The sequence below is a fragment of the Salminus brasiliensis genome, chromosome 3 (genome assembly GCF_030463535.1).
Source record: "Salminus brasiliensis chromosome 3, fSalBra1.hap2, whole genome shotgun sequence".
Taxonomy (NCBI): Eukaryota; Metazoa; Chordata; class Actinopteri; order Characiformes; family Bryconidae; genus Salminus; species Salminus brasiliensis.
The window spans coordinates 11,008,482-11,026,029 of record NC_132880.1 but is presented as its reverse complement, the minus strand read 5'-3'; the positions used below and the strand labels follow the sequence as shown (position 1 = coordinate 11,026,029).

The 17,548-nt window shown below is 38.8% G+C and overlaps 1 protein-coding gene across 2 annotated transcripts in view; it reads right to left on the bottom strand.

Annotated features, from left to right (window-relative positions):
- The window catches only part of hivep3a (HIVEP zinc finger 3a), a 38,221-nt gene that overhangs the window by 19,224 nt on the left and 1,449 nt on the right, over positions 1-17,548 (bottom strand). For both annotated transcript variants that reach the window (XM_072675427.1, XM_072675426.1), the window contains exon 2: positions 2,914-2,976. The gene's annotated coding sequence lies outside the window, so the exon portion shown is untranslated. The remainder of the gene's footprint in view (positions 1-2,913; positions 2,977-17,548) is intronic.

Genomic DNA, 17,548 nt, shown 5'->3' with positions numbered 1-17,548 from the left:
CAGTTATAGAAGGTTCCCTCAGTTTGTTAAGTGACACATCATTTGTGAGCTGCACCTCATTTTTAGGAAGGTACAACTAGGACCGTCCAGGACCACCAGTATACATATCAGTGCATACACATTTTACCCAAGTGGCAGATAATAAACTTGTGATGATCACAGCAAGGCTATATGGCTATATGATGATCAAGCCATGTCAAATCCTTTGTTTTTCTTTCTCTGTCATTTTTGCCCTCTATTTCCTCCCCTCCTTAAACTGACATTATCCACAACATACAGCAGTCTGGCATGGTTTTAGAAATTAAAGTAACATTATGTAGCATTCTTCCCTTAAAATACCACCTTCAAAATCACTGTGATGCCCCGCTAACCCTAACGTCTCTATCATTACCACTGTACTGTAAATGTAAAGGTTTGGTGAAGTTGGCAGGACAACATTTGATACACACACTGTGTATCGCTGCCTTACCCAAGTCATATTTGTGTCAAAATCGGTAATATTACTCTACCAGCTAGGTTCACATGCTTCTTTTACTTTTAATGACTGTTCTGTATATCTCAGCTTGTCCAGAAATGCTGTGTTAGGCGTGTCCTTTAGGGGTGACTCAAAGCATGAATTACACCTCCTGACTACAGAATATTCATTCTTGCATACTACTGCTTTAACAAAGGTTTTTAAATCAAATAAATGTGTTAATACTTCACTTTGGACAATGAACGTCTGTGGGCCCGTAAGTGCCACAACTGTGTAATTGTTGGCCCTAAGCATTGGAAGATTCTTGGTGATGCCACAGCCATACATAGCCAAGAGTCAAATGGAGAATAAATGGCCTTGCTATCTCTGAACGGGTAAGATGGCCCATCCTCTCCACCCATCACTCACATAACATGATGTAACAGTACTGAATAAATAGTGTTCTCCTCTAAGTGTATTGTGCAAAGACATTGCATTAGAGGCCTTTCACAATGAAGCAGTGGCAATTCATGTGTCTCTGAGGAAACACATTCTAGCCTATTAGGTGATTCCACAGCAGCATTTTAAAATAACTGGTAGCCAAATAGGTCAGTAAAACTGAATAATAACCTATACTAAACACACTGTACTGTAATATTGAGCAAATCTTCCTTAAATGATGTATTAACTACCACAAAATACAAAGATTGGATTGGCATCGGCACATACTGAACTTTAAAGCATTTAGCCCACATCTGAGGATACAGGACATCCCTGAAATGATCTTTGCTATTTTCCTTGTTGCCTGTTCAAATAGGATTGTCTTTTAGGTGATTTGTCTGCAAAAAAAATCAATTGGAATCAACTAATTATTTAATAAAATCCCCTAAATGTGTAAAACTTTTAGGCCTTTACTCTCCTCTCAGCAAAATTCAGCCATCAGTTCTTGGTTAGTGGCAGGATGGAAAGAATCAGGTCGCAGGTGGAAAAAAAGGGGGGCTCTGGTCAGAGTGGCTCTGGAGAATGTCCACACTTCGCTGCCCGGTTCCCCAGACACACCGAAGCTACTCTGTACTCTGACATCACTTGCCTCAATTTTTTCCATCCACAGCTTTTCAAAAGAGTCTGCGGACGTGTGCAAGGCTTGGGGGGGGGTGGGTGTGTGAGGGGAGCCTTTAGATGTCTGAAGTCACAGTTATCGCCAGTGATTACATAAGCGCAGTGTAATGTTATTCATTATTTCTCAGTTGTAGTTCAATGAAACAAGAAGAGAATTTCTACAGCGAGGGCTGAACCTCACAGAATACTATCACAGAAGTAGAAAAGGAGATGTTTTGTTAAGATCAGAATTTGATAAAGTTACTGTTGTGGATAATTATGCATTGCACATCAAGTATATAGTAAACCCACAACCCAGTGCTGGGGGGCTTCATACCCCTCTAGCCAACGCTTGGCATTGAGCAAAGTGTGCCTAGGTTCATGTACAGCTGCTCCAGAGCATGCCATTCTTGGCAGTGGTTTTCGATGGAGAATATACAAGCTACAGTTGAACAGCTATGTGCAGCTGTTTGCAGAACTGGCTGCAGCCTAAAGGAATAGTCAGGCAGAAAATTAAATGAATGTTAATCATATTTGAACCCAGATGCATCAGCCATGACATGTTTGGTCTCTGAAGTCTTTTTAGTTGAGAATGATAGATGCTAGGCAAACTTTGTTAACAAACACTATGCTTAGATTGTCACCAGTCTCATCTCCTTAAGTTACATTTTACACTATTGTGGCAAAATAGTTATATTCAAATAATTATTATATTCAATAAAAATATATAAAATTATTTTTAAGGCACTGTCCATTAAAGGTTTTAATGGACAATGGAGATTACACATTGACATTTTTATGAATATTTTACAGTAACAAGATGGCAAAAATTATGTTCCTTTATCAGCTACATGGTCAAAATATTCAACATAACTGTCACAACCATAACTATCAGTATAACTAACAGGAAAATTCACAAAGCCTTACAACTAATGTATGCTAGGGGCAGGAATTCTTAAAGGATTTGTTGTTTTTTATTAACCCTTTAGAACCTACATCTATGAGAATCTGGGTGAGCTTTATATATTTAAAATTGATTTATTGTTTTTAATAATTTGCCTCTAAGTTTGCTCCCACCGAAGTGGTGAATCCCTGCTATGGAGCGGAGCGGCACACAATGTGCTTTTGCAGCAATAGATGCAGCTTTAGCGTGTAGGGAGGCACGTAACATTCTTTGGTGATACAAGTGCCCTTGTAGAACATGATCTTCACAGCTCACAGATGGTAAACACATACACACACTGCCACCATCAGTCAATATCCTAAAAGACCTTTCGGATGTCCTTGCCACACATTAAACCATCTCTGTCTCTCACGCCACATTCCACTCCGACGTCACACACTGAATACACAGCTCTTACCCGTGTCCTCCAGGTAGCTCTCCTGGGACATCCCGCCGCCTCTGTGCTAAAGGATGATGTTTTCTGCCAGAAGAGAAAAACATGGTCAGTATAAGAGACTGTGCAGCATAGAGCAAATGTACATCAGCACATATACCAGCATTATGACACCATGCAGACTGTAAAAACATAACTGTGCCCCTGTGCTGTAAGTGTGTGTGACTGTTTACGTCACTGGGGATAACTCTCTGGATTCCCTTTTTTTGTCATTTTGTCACTGATGCCAATTGAGAGGAGCTTAAACTGATATTTTTGTCTGATAATCTTAACCAGTATCATTTAATACAGACACTGTAATACGGATGTTTTAATTAAAGGCTGATATAAGTTACTGACTGACATGAGTTATTTTCATTTTTAAGATGAAAGTAAAATGCCAATGCATCATTGATGCAATGTCTATCCAACTTTGGACTACACTATGAATCTTAATAATACTCAATACACTTTATATGTTTCAGATCATTTTAAACATTAGATTTCACAAGAATACAGTCATTTATACTCACTCAGTTTTATGTATAGATTTCTACATAAGCTAATTTTCCCCCCGCCTCCCTCGTTAGGTTTGAATCGCTGGTAAGATGCGTTAAAATAAAATCTCTACACTGAATGTCTACAAGAAAATGCATTGATTATTTCTGATTAAAATATGCCTACTTTTACATCTAAATTTCTGTATGTATGATATAGCCACTCTTGTCAAACTAAACCTGCACCCCTGAAATGCAAAACTATGTATAAATATGTAATTTAATTCGAAATATGTAATTCAATTCTGTTTATTTGTAAGGCGCTTTTAACAGCTGCTGTCCAAATCATTCAAAGCTTTTGTGACTGTGTAAGTTGATATGTAATGTAAGTGACTGTATGAGTATGTTAAAGACTGAACGTGAATAATACAGAGAGAGAGAGAGAGTGTACATAGTTTTTGGTAAAAGAAGCTTTTTCATTTCCATGATAGTATCCTGTAGGGCAACTGCAGGGGGTAAAATAACCAACCCCTATGTAGAGTACCTAGCTACTCTACCCCTAAGCTCACACCTCCCCTACCATCTAAAGCACACACATACACAAACTCATAAAAATACATGTTAACAAACCCACACAAACACACAGGTGTGTTTTTACACAGTATCAGGACATGGTGCCATACTTGTGGGTTATTTGTCATATATATATATATACATAAATTATACATAATAATACATCCCATACACATCTGTTCCATACTGGGGTGGGAGAAAAAAAAAGTGTAATACCATGATATTTTGGGTTAAAACATTTTTTCAATTTGTCACTACAAAACAGTCATTTTATGAAAAGTCTCTTCTAAACTAAATAAATCAGTCCAGAATGTCTTATTGTAAAAACTAATGTCTCATTTACTAAAAATAGTGATTTTTACTTATTGTCTTAACTTATCTAAAGGTTGTGGCTGTATTATGTATTAAAAATCGGATTGGATTGGAATTGGATGATATTCTGCATTAGGGAACTTTTAGTTAGGGATTGGTTAGGGGGGCCAAATAAGCTGATTTGGGACATCCTTGTTAAATAATAATGCTAAATTTAGTGTAGGTTTACTGTGGGTCAAGTATTATGACCTATCCTATAAGTCCTTCTCTAAACTTTAACAAAATAAATGGTGGTATGAACTTTAATAATGCCAAACCTTTCCATTCATGACGCATGAATAGAACCAACATATACAGTGTTTGCTACCTCAAAATAAAAATAATTTGTTGTCGGAACAATATTTGAACATAACAAGAGTTAATTTATTAAAACAAACTTCCATTTTTTTCTTGTAAATTAACCAGTTACTTACAGACAATACAATTCTACATTTACGTAATGTAAACAACCTGTAAGTCAAACAACCTCATTGGGTCATTTGAGTTTTAATCCAAATCCAGTTTAATCCAAAAAAAGAAACATGGAGCATCTGTGGAAAAATGTGTTTTGAAACTGTGTAGGCCCTTTACATTGTACTTTTGCCCTGTTTCTTTCTGGTTTAAGCATTTTTGTCTTGAACTTGTACACACACAAAATTAAAATCCCAAAAACAGACATAAAGATGCTCTTATTAACCCCCTTTATTGCAACAGACTATGGGCTTGACCACTCCTCCAAATAAAACTGTTCTGAGAAACACCCATCAGGGCCTGTGAATGGGGGTGAATGAAGGGTCCTCAACACTTCAAACACACACACACACACACACACAGGCACGGTCATGGCACCCTGTGGTGAGGGTTTTTCTGGTAAACCTGTTATTAACTGCTCAAACAAGAATGTATTTACATAGAAAAATAATACAGGCAGTGTTTGTTGAGTAGTAACAAAATATTACGTTAGTTTCTAACCTTAGGTCTAAAAACCAACAGGCCCGGCCTGTTATTATTGTGACAGTTCTCGCTGGGGGTGACCACAAGCGGGGCCGCTCGTCTGGCTCTGACCAAAATTCCACAGCTCACAAAGTGGAGGAGCCGGGCACAAGAAGCCAGTCGTTGGCAGTGGCAGTGGCAGTGGTGGCTCAGCGGTTAGAGCGCCGGGATATCGATAACAGGGTTGTGGGTTCGATTCCCGGGCTCGGCAAGCTGCCACTGTTGGGCCCTTGAGCAAGGCCCTTTACCCTCTCTGCTCCCCGGGCGCTGGAGTTGGCTGCCCACCGCTCTGGGTGTGTGTGTGTACTCACTGCCCCTAACACATGTGTGTGTGTGAGTGTGTGTTCACTACCAGATGGGTTAAATGCGGAGGACACATTTCGCTGTACAGTCCACACTGTACAGTGACGAATACGTGCACCTTTATCCTTTTATCCTTTATCCTTTGTTAAAGAAAACTCAAACCGAGTCCTTAACGAGCTTCATAATACGTGAGTCATTTTCTTTCCAGTAAAACTCACAGAGACGGCTGACGATCTCGTTTCTCTTTTAATGACCGTGCACAAGCTTACTGCGCGTGCTCTGAGCTTACAGGAAAAACCCTGATTATCTTACCAGAACATTCTTCATATGTTTGTTTTAGGGTTTAAAGATCAAGCTCTGAACAACAAATGAGACATCCATTTTGACCATTAACGGAAATGAGTAAGAACCAGTGGAAGTAAGAGATGGAGGAGGTTTAGGGCTAAAGCAGGAGGGAAAAAAAATATTTTCACTCAGGATGAGAGACATTCTTTAATCCTATGCTAGACAGACTTTAAATGTAGACTGCACCTAAACTTTGACTAAACACACCAGAGATGATTCTCCTTCAAGTCCAGAAACTGGACACACGTAGAGAAGGAATGTGGAAGAACTATACGTAAGCAGTAGGGCCTGACTGATATGACAATGCTGTGGCCGATACTGATTTTAAAACCTCCCATAACAATTATTTACTGATTTTATTTTATTTTTATGTTTTAGACTTTATGTTTTAGAGTTTTAATGGAACACTCTGTACTGAAGGGTGTGATTTGGGCCTCAGTTGGTTGGACGTTCCTGGCTACACTGTCAATGGACCATTGGTAATTTGCCTGGATCACTGCAACTGCAAGTTGAGTCAAACTGCCCTTAACTTGAGCAGATAATCGTTTGGGCGTGTTTTAGCGGGCACGAGACATCAATGCATGTCCTCTATTGGCAAGAACATGGTCATATGATACATACCCCAATACAGGGGTTGCATTTTAATAAATTTCAATACATTGCAATACTGTAAGCAAGCTGAAATTACTTTTAATCCAATTTTGGAAAACTCATGGTACAAAAAGCACCATAATATGTTTAAAATCTGAGTAAAAGAAAGATGTACTGTTTATCCAATTAGAACAATGGAATCTGAGGACAAAGTACAACACTGCTCTCTAGTGGTCAGTGTTTTAAAACACAACAGAAAAGGAACCTCTGTCTGCCACTAATCTCTGCATGTAAACCACAACATAATATTGTGATACTTCCGTACATTGATTTTGTCTTACATTAACTCAAGAGGAACAGTTTGCTTTCCTCCTGCACAAAAATACTGCATCAGAAATATACACGATTCACCTTTTTGACACAGGCAGCTGCTGTAATAAAAATAAAATGCAATCACAATAACTTGAAATTATGAAATGTGATAAATTCTAAGTGTGACTACCTGAAAATGTTGTTTACATTTAACCCTTGTGCTGTTAAAGCTTCAAGTGTACACAGATGGAAAATACTGCCCTAATGAAATCACTTACAACAGGCCTCTTCTTGTGAATCATTAAAATAATTCCCCTTTTCCAGATAAAACATCCTTTTACTTAAAATGGTCAGACTGTGAATCTGAAGGAAATGAAAAAGAAAATAAAGATCTAGGAGTATTCCCATGAAACGAGAGATGTAGACATGCACAACATAGGAAAAAGCTACAAAATAATATCCAAGTGTTTGGATAGCCCAGTGTGCACTGCTGGGTCAAAAAATGGAAGCTGCATCACACCACCCAGGCACTGACTAGACAAGCCCATTCCTCAAAACTTATCAGCATCAGAGAAAGCCGGAGACTTGTGAGGGACATCACAAAGTAGTCAACTATCACTTTGAATGAGCTACAGAGTTCAGCGGCTAAGACTGGAATGACGGTGCGCCAGGTTAGCAACAGCAAAAGCTCTACACACAACTGGCCTGTATAAGAGTGTCGCAAAATAAAAAGCCATACATCTCTATACACTGATTTACGTTAAATGGTAAGAATGGTTTGCCTTCTCATGTAAACGCTATTTTGGAAACATGTTTTTTGGGCAGTCCGATATCTATATATATTTATGTTTATATCTATTTCTGAATCTGAATCAAGCTGTTTAAGAACTCTATTAAACTACAGGAAAAAAATAAACAGAAAGCAACATGAATTTACAACATATATCAGAAACTGCAATATGAATAACACATATGCAACATTTATAAAAGCAAAACTAATTCTAGTGGAACAATTAGCAGGATCATCAGGTAACCTACAGTATTTTATTTTTATGATTACTTTTATTACATTTTTGCAACTGTTTTTTTATGTGATATTTCCAACTAGACTAATTACTGAAACAAAATTGACTACTTACTTCCTCCAGTATTTATTCCAAAATTTTCACCTGGCACTGCCCCATACCTGTGCTGGGCGTGAGACTGGTGCCGTCTACTCTGAAGAGAAGGTCAGTACTGACATGATGGTAAATAGCAAGGGACTACCAGGAACAGCCTGAGAACCTTTGACCTAAGCACAAAAGTACAGTCCGTTAACACTCTATAAGCCAATAGATATCAATAGAGCATTACAGGCACTCACTACACAGGGCTGCAGATGTGATGTAACCAAAATCGTTGGATGGATCAATGTTAACAGTGTTGAGCAGGATACATTAGCTCTAAGCTAAGGCTAAGCATGATGTAGTGTTTTTTGTGCTCTAAGCATTGAACTAAAAAACGTCCAGGATTAGTACATTCATTTTAATCATCTTTTTAACCAACCACCAATCACAGCGGTTGCTCATTTTTGGACTCCTTTTCACACATACAACTATTTTTGTTTCAAAACCCCAAGACTCTAATTCAACAAGCATGTAGTCCTATGAGACATAATTTGGGTCACAGTATCTGTCCGTATACACTACAGCAAAAGAACTGCCCTTTCATTTGAGCCAGAGCAAAAATGATGTCCAGTGAGAGTCTCTGAAATCGAAGAGGTTTTTCTGGTTCTTTTCCAAGACCACTGTAATAGCAGACCAAGTTGCTCTGATAGCAAGGTGATGTAATGCAGAAGGGGACCAGACATACGTTCTCTAATTTCACCCACACTGAATCAACCAACAGGATAGGGCTCTCTGCCAGAAACCTCCAGCCTTGAAATCTATAGCACTCACAACTCCTGGACGAAAGGTGTAAAGAGGAGGGGATGGCAAATATTATGATTACTTTAAATATTCTATGTAAGTCATATAAGACATTGGTGAACCAATCAATCATGCAAATACAACCAGAAAACCAACACAATGAGGTAAAAGAGAAAAGAAGCACATACCAATACTGGAAGGAGACTTGGACAACAAGACCTTGTGTGTATGTGAGTGTGTGTGTGTGTGTGTGTGATAGAGTGGTCCGCAGGTGACTACAGAAAGAGCCCTTCTGCTGTCCTTCCTTCTGTCTAACAGACTGCTCTCTCCACGGGAAATGGTGGGGGGTGTGGAAAGAAAGTGAGTGAGTGAGAGATAGAAAGCTTGCTGTGTCCATACACATACGTTGAGGTCAGAAAGCCACCAGACTCAAGCCTGCCAAAGGGCACACACACACACACACACACACGCTTTCCTTTCTCGTTAATGAAGAAAAGGGACTCAATTTCCGCCCATGCCATCCTAAGCCAGTGGCCAGTGGGTCAGGAAATCTGTTCACTTTGCGGGAGGTCAATTTGACATTTACGATGCCACCACTATGTCAGAGGGAAGTCCCTTTCATTCATGAACAGCTGATTTATCCATGATGCACCCACTAATGTGTTCTTTTATAGCAACTGTGAGGCAGTTGGAACAGTGTTACACAGGAACACAAGAAAATCCCAGTAATCTAAATAAAACTATGGAACTGTTTTTTTTAAACAATTACTTCCATTTGCAGTGTGTGTTTAATTTCAAATGAGATATATATGGAAGGTCATTGTTAGGACACTAGGGTGGGGTTTTTCCTCATGGTATGTGCTGCAGTTTGGCATTATTACTTTGAATTGGATTTCTGCCAGCGGCTTCTGTTAAGCTTGTCCATCATGTCTCTACAAAATTACAGTGCCAAACCAAGACAGATGAACATGCAAATGAACAAAAGGAAATCTTTCCATAATGCACCTGAGAGAATGTTTATGAGTCAGCTTATTGTACAATAAGGTTGTACGCCTAGCTGTTTTTTAAAGGCTTCCAAGAATTGTGCAGAATACAGATTTTTAACATTGAGTCACAGAAGAGTACATACAAGGGGAATGAGCATGACCTCTTAGCATAAAGGTAACATTGAAGTTAGAGCAGCGAGTAGATACATAAGAACTAGGCTTAGGACTAGCAACAATTAAAAATGTGCAAAATATATGTATCTATACACTGTATGTATACACTCTATTATATATTGTGCACTCCTATTCACTAGCATGAACAGCATCACCAAGCTACAGAATGAACAGAATGACCAAAATCAAAGGCAACATACTCTATGCTGGTCAAGAGCTGGTTAATCGGCTAGCTTATTAGCACAGGGTATGTTTTCATCTTGACCATTATAGACCAACTTAGACCATCCGAAACAGATTGAGCTCCATTTTTCAAATTGTCAAATAATGTACTTTTGAATGTTTTAAGAAAAAAATATATAAATTTTAATATTAGCATTAACAATGTAGAGGCCAACCACTTATTTTTCTTTTATTGTATTAAAATGTATTGAATTAAATTATAAGTAGCAAATATTTAGAGGTTCATTTTTAAACCAAAGGCTAAGCATAAATGTTGGTTTTGTAATGGTTTTTTGTCTGTCTTAACTTTACTAGGTAAGAAGGCATTGTAGCGTACACCAGTAGCTCATGTAGCATGGCTGAGGTTACTCCAAAAAAATTAGCTGGCTATATTTTTACAGTTTCTCATTTGGTTGAGAGTGATTTTTCTTTTTTGCCAGAATTCTGTAATATCTATTAAGTCCAACCTTGCTACAGTACCTACCAAAGAACACATTTGTGGGCAGGGCATGACAAGATCACCTCCAACCTCAGCAGTACCTCTACTGCTTCAAGACATACAGTTTAATCAACGTATTTCAGAGTAGAAAAACAAATCATTGCTATCATTTGATCGTAGATTGCATATATTTCTATTATTTTTAAAAATAATATACCAAAAAGGCTGATCTCTTGAAACTTAAATCTAGTCAATATATCTAACTTTTTTTTTTATTGCTCTGAGAACCATTTGAATATTATTTACATTCCTACATATTGTTCCTTGTTTAAGTCATTTTATATAGTGAAATTATCTTCATTATGACTAAGCAAGAAATTTCCCCCTGCCAAAAGAAAACAATTCCCCAAAGAAATAAAATTATTTAGAAATAACAAATTGTATAATAATATTCTTACGACAGTGTCATAATGAGATATATTGACTAGATCTGAGATTATTTAACTTGCAAGAAGTGAGTCTCTTTCAAACAAACAAAATATTTTGTGTCTGCTTAGAAGTTTCTGTGTGTGGCATGCAGAGACGGAAGCATAGGATTTGGTCCTGCTGTAGATTAATGAGCCTGGAAGATCATTTCCTTCTTGATACACCGATCCATTATCAGTTCCCATTTCCTGTAGATTGGTCTCTGCATTATGGCACTGAGTGGAGCTGTATGAATAACTGTGAAGAATAATACATGAGATATTAAGTCCAACAGTGAACTGCTTGTATTATCAGACATTGTCCCAGCCCTGCATCAGTGTACTCAGGTGTGCCAAAGTCATAAAGGACACCCCCCTGACTGACAGCTATGGTGTGGGGCTACTGACAGAGCATCCATAAGTGAGTGATTCATGAATATCAATAGTGCCCTTAAGAGAAAAAAAAAGCCCTTCGCTGAACATGAAGATTTTATGACAGATCAGGGTGCAAATAAACAAAAGGAAATCTTTCCATAATGCACCTGAGAGAATGTTTTTGAGTCAGCTTATTGTACAATACGGTTGTCCGCCTAGCTGTTTTCTAAAGGCTTCCGAAAATTGTGCAGCAACAGTTAGAGCAGCGAGTAGATACATAAGAATTAGGCTTAGGACTACCTTTATGCTATGAGCATGACCTCTTAGCATAAAGGTAACATTGAAGTTAGAGCAGCGAGTAGATACATAAGAACTAGGCTTAGGACTAGCAACAGTTAGAAATGTGCATGAACTGCATTGCAAAATGTATGTATACACACATTAGTAGGTTCCTGTACTCTTTATTTACGCTGTATAATATCAAGCATAAAGCCAAGCAATCCCACAAAATCATTGGCAGTAGAATGAACATTGAAAGATGTCACCTTTCCAGCAAGTGAATTCATCATATTTCTGCCCTGCTAAAGCTGCCCCAGTCAACTGTAAGTCGTGTTAGCGTGCCGTGGAAACACCCAGAAAAATAGCTAAAGTGTGAAGCAGTGGTTCACACAAGCTCACAGAATGGCACCACCTGGCAGTCTGAAGGACAAACCTGGGTTTGCCGGATGCCAGAACATTACCTGCCTGGAGACATAGTGCCAATTGTTTTTGCAGGTGGAATATCTTTCTGGGGCTATTTTTTTTATAGTTTGGGCCCCTTGGCTTCAGTAAAGGTAAATCTACAGCATACAATCATGTTTTACAGAACTGTGTGCTTCCAACTTCTTGGTAACAGTTTGAAGAGCCAGAATGGAGTTTGATTTCTCTGCATTTGATATGAGTACAATTTAGAAGAAATTAAACCGATTCCACACTGATAAATAAGAGTGTTTTAACTTTCAGCCAGACAAAGCAAGCTCAATAAAAAATGTTGTGATGAGTCTGTTGTGGAAGAACCTACTTGGCCTGGACAGAGCACTGACCTCAACCCCACCCAACACCTTTGGGATGAACAGGCCAACTGCAAGCCATGTCGTATTGCCCAACAACAGCTAATGCTTTTGTGGATGAAAGGAACCAAATCCATGCAGCCATGTTCCAAAATAGTTCATATGAACATATGAACAGGGGCTGTTACTACCACTTGGTTGGATGTACCATATCAGGAGGACAAGGACAACAGGCAGTCTCATTTCCATCATGTGTCAGGATGTCGACCATGCACAGAAAGGGGGTGAGCGGGCACTACTCCTTGTGTGTAGCTTGTGTGTAGCAAGATGCTCATCTACCAGTCTCTTCTTGTAATTGATATGTTCTTTGCTGCAGTCTTCTGGGAAGGCAGCATCAGAAGTGGAAATGCAAAAAAGCTCAACGGATTGAAGAAGAAAGCTTGCTCAGTTTTAGTCTTTAGACAACACATCACACACTTTACATGACTTATTAGTCAGACGGTGGGGCACCCTCAGCAATTCCACAGCATTCAGCTCCATTGTAGCAAGCAATGGTACAGGAGATTGTGTCTTCCAACACTGATCACTCTGTATAACACATATTCTTTGTGGTGGGAAGTTATTCTGTTCTGAGCCACTAACAGGACAGGCTTACTATTTTTCAGTTGGACTCTACTCTACTCCCCGCTCATATTACTATGCACTGCCACTTAAGTCATCACTGCCACCAAGACATGTCTATCTAGCTACATTCCATTTTGTGGGAGTTAATCAAGTATGTTTTTACTATAGACCAACTATACGCTGCATATTCTACTCTTGACAGGCTCAGGAAAGGAAAGAGGTTTGGTCTGGCTTTTGTTGGGTTTAAGCTTAGTTTTAGACTTCTGTTATAAAATGCCACAAACCTACATGTTCATACAAATGGCAATAGTTTGTTTTTATCAATAATAAAATAGAAGTCTACTATTGCTTCCCTCTTAAATTCTAGTGTACATTTTATAAAACTATAAAATCAACAATAGTTGTCAGACTAAGCTATCGATTTGACTGCTATTCAATTCCTGCTATTACTGTTATCAACTGAGACGTTTAGTTAGAAGGTTAGTTTCCTCAACTGCATTAAAGCTGGATTGGAAATCGAAAACCTACCAGCTGTGAAATTTGGAGTGAAAGTTTTAAGCTTGTGCAAAGTCATGGGTGATTCACCAAGGTGCTTTCATGATGTGTCATGATCTCGGAGCTCACGTACCATTCTAAAATGTGCTAAAGGAACCAGCAAATCTGCTCTTGAAAGTTAAAACACTCTTATTTATCAGTGTGGAATGGGTTTAATTCCTTCTGAATTGTACTCGTATCAAATGTAGAGAAATCAAACTCCATTTTGGCTCTGATGACACTCGCTCAAGAGTGCCATTTGGGCTCCCGGCCTATCAGTTTCACAATCGAGGCTTTATTCCCCTGGACCAACGGCAAAGACTTTAAGGGTGATTACAGATGGATTGTCTTAAGTAACCACAGAGCGAGGAGGCACTGTAAGTTAAATCTTATCCTGGCAGAACACTCCTAACAAAGAGTAGCGTTGAATTTCACTAAGAGTTACGGGAAAGCTAGTTAAGAATCAGGCTTGGGTTTAAGGTAATATTTGGGATGATTAGTCAGTGCTTTTAACAATGTAGTGGTCAATTTAGGTCATATAATCAAACATAGTTCAAATGTGATCATTAAGAAAACATTTGGTTCATACAATATGGGACTTTTTTGTTCTGTACTCTTTTAAAGACTCAGGTAGTTACTGATGCCTTTCTCAACTTCAGATACCTTATATTTCTCTACTCATTTCAAGACAGTGAAATTGCACAGGACTAGCATACTGAATTTATCACTCTCCAAAAACAATCTAGTTTAATATTCTTGAAAACACTGATTGCAAACTGTGAACAGTACTGTATGGACTGGCAAAAGTTTATTTCCAGTATAATGTTGTATTGTTTTTTAACACAGCTCTAGATATAGGCTGAATGCCAAAGTGAACATAAAGCAAAGATACTGCCTTAAGCAGGAAAGTAGGCTGGATGAAGCAAGATCCTGGCCATCCTTGAGCAATGCAAGTACACTGAAGTACTCTGGGGATGCCTCTGACAAAACAGCCCCAGACAAATATGGCCATTGGCTTTCCTGGGAGCCACAGGGGAGATTCCCTGTGCAGGCAAGGCCCGTCAAACAGATGCAGTGCTATTGGAAAAGTCCCACTGCTCCTGCATGCTGAGGGAGGAAGGGACCCAGGTCTTCTCTCTGCAGTGCTCAACATAAGCAATCGATGGCTTTGTGGATGGTGATGTCCTGGGTATATTTGAAATGATCAGTATCAGTGCTATAAGGCTTCAGCATAAATCAAACATCCAATGAAATTCATCTTCTGCTGGACAAACTGTTGAAGCAACTAAAACAGTTCTCACTTAGCATTGATGGAGGCCTGGGGCATGCAGGGATACTGGCAATCATATGGAACAATGGCAGCCAGAGGGTTGTCACAGAACAAAAGACCCAGCAATTACAATCAATGGCAGTCAGGGGGTTGGTCTCAAAACAAAAAATAAATTATGATTAGGACCAATGGCAGCCAGGGACTGATCGTAAAACAAATGATGTAGTGATTAGGATCAAGTTCAGTCAGGGATCGATCTTAGAAAATATGATGCTTTGATTAGGACAGTCAGGATGGTTTGTCTCAAAACTAATGATCCTATCATTATGACCAATGACAGTTTCCAGTTTGTCTCAGAACAAATGATGGTGTGATCTGGACCAATGGCAGTAATGGGGTGGTCTCAGTAAACATTATAAAGTTACAAGGACCAGTGGCAATCAATGTGTGATCTCAGAACAAATGTCTCAGTGACTTTGAGCAATGGCAGGGAGTGTTCTCAGAACAAATGCTCCACTCATTAGGACCAATGGCAATCCTAATGGCAATTCCAAACTAGTGACATATAATCCATAACCTAGAGCAGTGAAGTTAACAAGTGAGCAGAAGTTAACAAGTGGCATAAACATCTAAAGTGTGTTTTACAGTGGAAATTGAAAATAACAGCAACTTCACTGTGGTATTTTCAGTTAAAGTGTATTGACAAGAAGTAGAAATTTTAGAATATGAAACACTTTGAAGATAAAAAAACAAGCAGTGCGAAAATTTTCATTTCTTGCTCCTGGGCTCCCCCTACAGTTGTGAAGTGGAATTCACACTTTAAGCCACACCTAGTTAACACACTTGTCACATGCATTTAACAAACTGAAGAGATACAGACTACCGGCATCTGAAGTAAAAGAATCATGTGGACTGACACGGTAGAGTAAGATTACAGGATTTCACATGACTTATGCAGTTCTTATGAGCATTATCCTGCCTACTTCCCCACAGTTACAGAATGCAGAGTGCATACTGAGCCCAGAGTAGCACTTCTCTCTCTACCACAGGTCAGTGGAGCATCTGCATGATTTTGAAGTTTTATAAACAATGCTGAAGGTAAGAGGTAACAACCACTTCTTCACCAGATTTGTGATTTAATTGGACATGCTCTCTTAAAAATAAAGGTGCTTCAAATGGTTCTTTTAGCAATGCTATAAAGAAGCATGGTTATTATATAGATGTGTGAGTGTAAAGAACCTTTCCATTAAGTGAAGTATCTTTAAAATGTTTTTTTTTTTCACATCTACACTATTATAGCTTCATATTAAAGCCTGAACATCTTGTATTGTCTCATGAGAATTACCTCCAGTGTGGATGTACAGTGCATGTGCTTATGTGAGAGCATGTGGATTGGATAACAGTATCAAATGGGTCTGAGGGCAGCTGAAAACAGAATCTCCCATGTGGGTGGCACAGGGAACTCTCTGATTGGCCAGTGGCTTTCAGACTGAACTACTTTAGCTGAACATTACCAGCACTAGCAATGATAGATGCCATGTTTAGTGTTATGAATGTTAAGGGTTTCACAATAGTGCCCGTAGGCGCATTATAAAACACTTGATGCAATAAAGTAATGTAAAATGATCAGAAAATCAATAACATCAACACAACTGTTGCCAAAAACCAAGTAAAAAAACACAGATGTGCTGACATATTCATGTGGAAATGTTGTGCACAAATTGAATCAAATATACTCACTAAGTCACCTTTTTCAGCGTACAGACCAGCAGGGTCAAAATCTCACTAACACAGTCAATCTGCTCCCAAGTAGATGTTATGCTCATATTTATCTTTAAAAACAACTAAGTTTACAAATTAGCTGTTTCTTCATCGAAGCGCTTCATTTTAGAGGAAATTCCACCAATGTTTCAAGCTCTGCATACTGAAAAGGTTAAGATGTACACAAGGTCATTCATCATGGTTTAGTGTGAAATGCTCTGTTCTAGAAAAACGGACCGAGTCAGAAATGTTGACAGCGGTGGTGATAGGAGCCAAACATGTGAAGCACTGGAAATCTCTAAAAGCTCCCTCACACAGTTATTTAATGAAATACTCAGAGAAATGGGATACACCTCCTGATGCCTGAGATGATTGTGAGAAGCTTTGGGCCTTTTATATCAGTTCATGGTGGAAAGGCACATGCAGGGTGCTGTAAGGCAAATAAGTTAACTTTATTTCCTTCTCCTGTAAAATCAGCTTATTCTTCTGATATCTGCCTGATATTGGTACTCATCTATAATGTTATCCTGCTTATGGTCTTTAGGTTATTTTATTTTATTTAGATACAGCATACAAGTCAGTATGTTCAGCAGCAACATTCCCAAATGCACCTGAACTTGATACATCCTGCTATAGGCAACAGCTCAGCCTAGAAATGGCAACTATATTCAACCCCACTATTAACCTGTGGTTGGGTTTCGGAAATAAGCCGTATTTGTCCTGAAACGCCCTCTCCAAGCCAAGACGTCTCGATTACATTCTGGATGACGGGCCTGGCTTTTGAAAATCGAAGAGCTCTCAAGTTATTGATGTACCTACCTGGACATAGATCACTGCCAGTATCTGTATA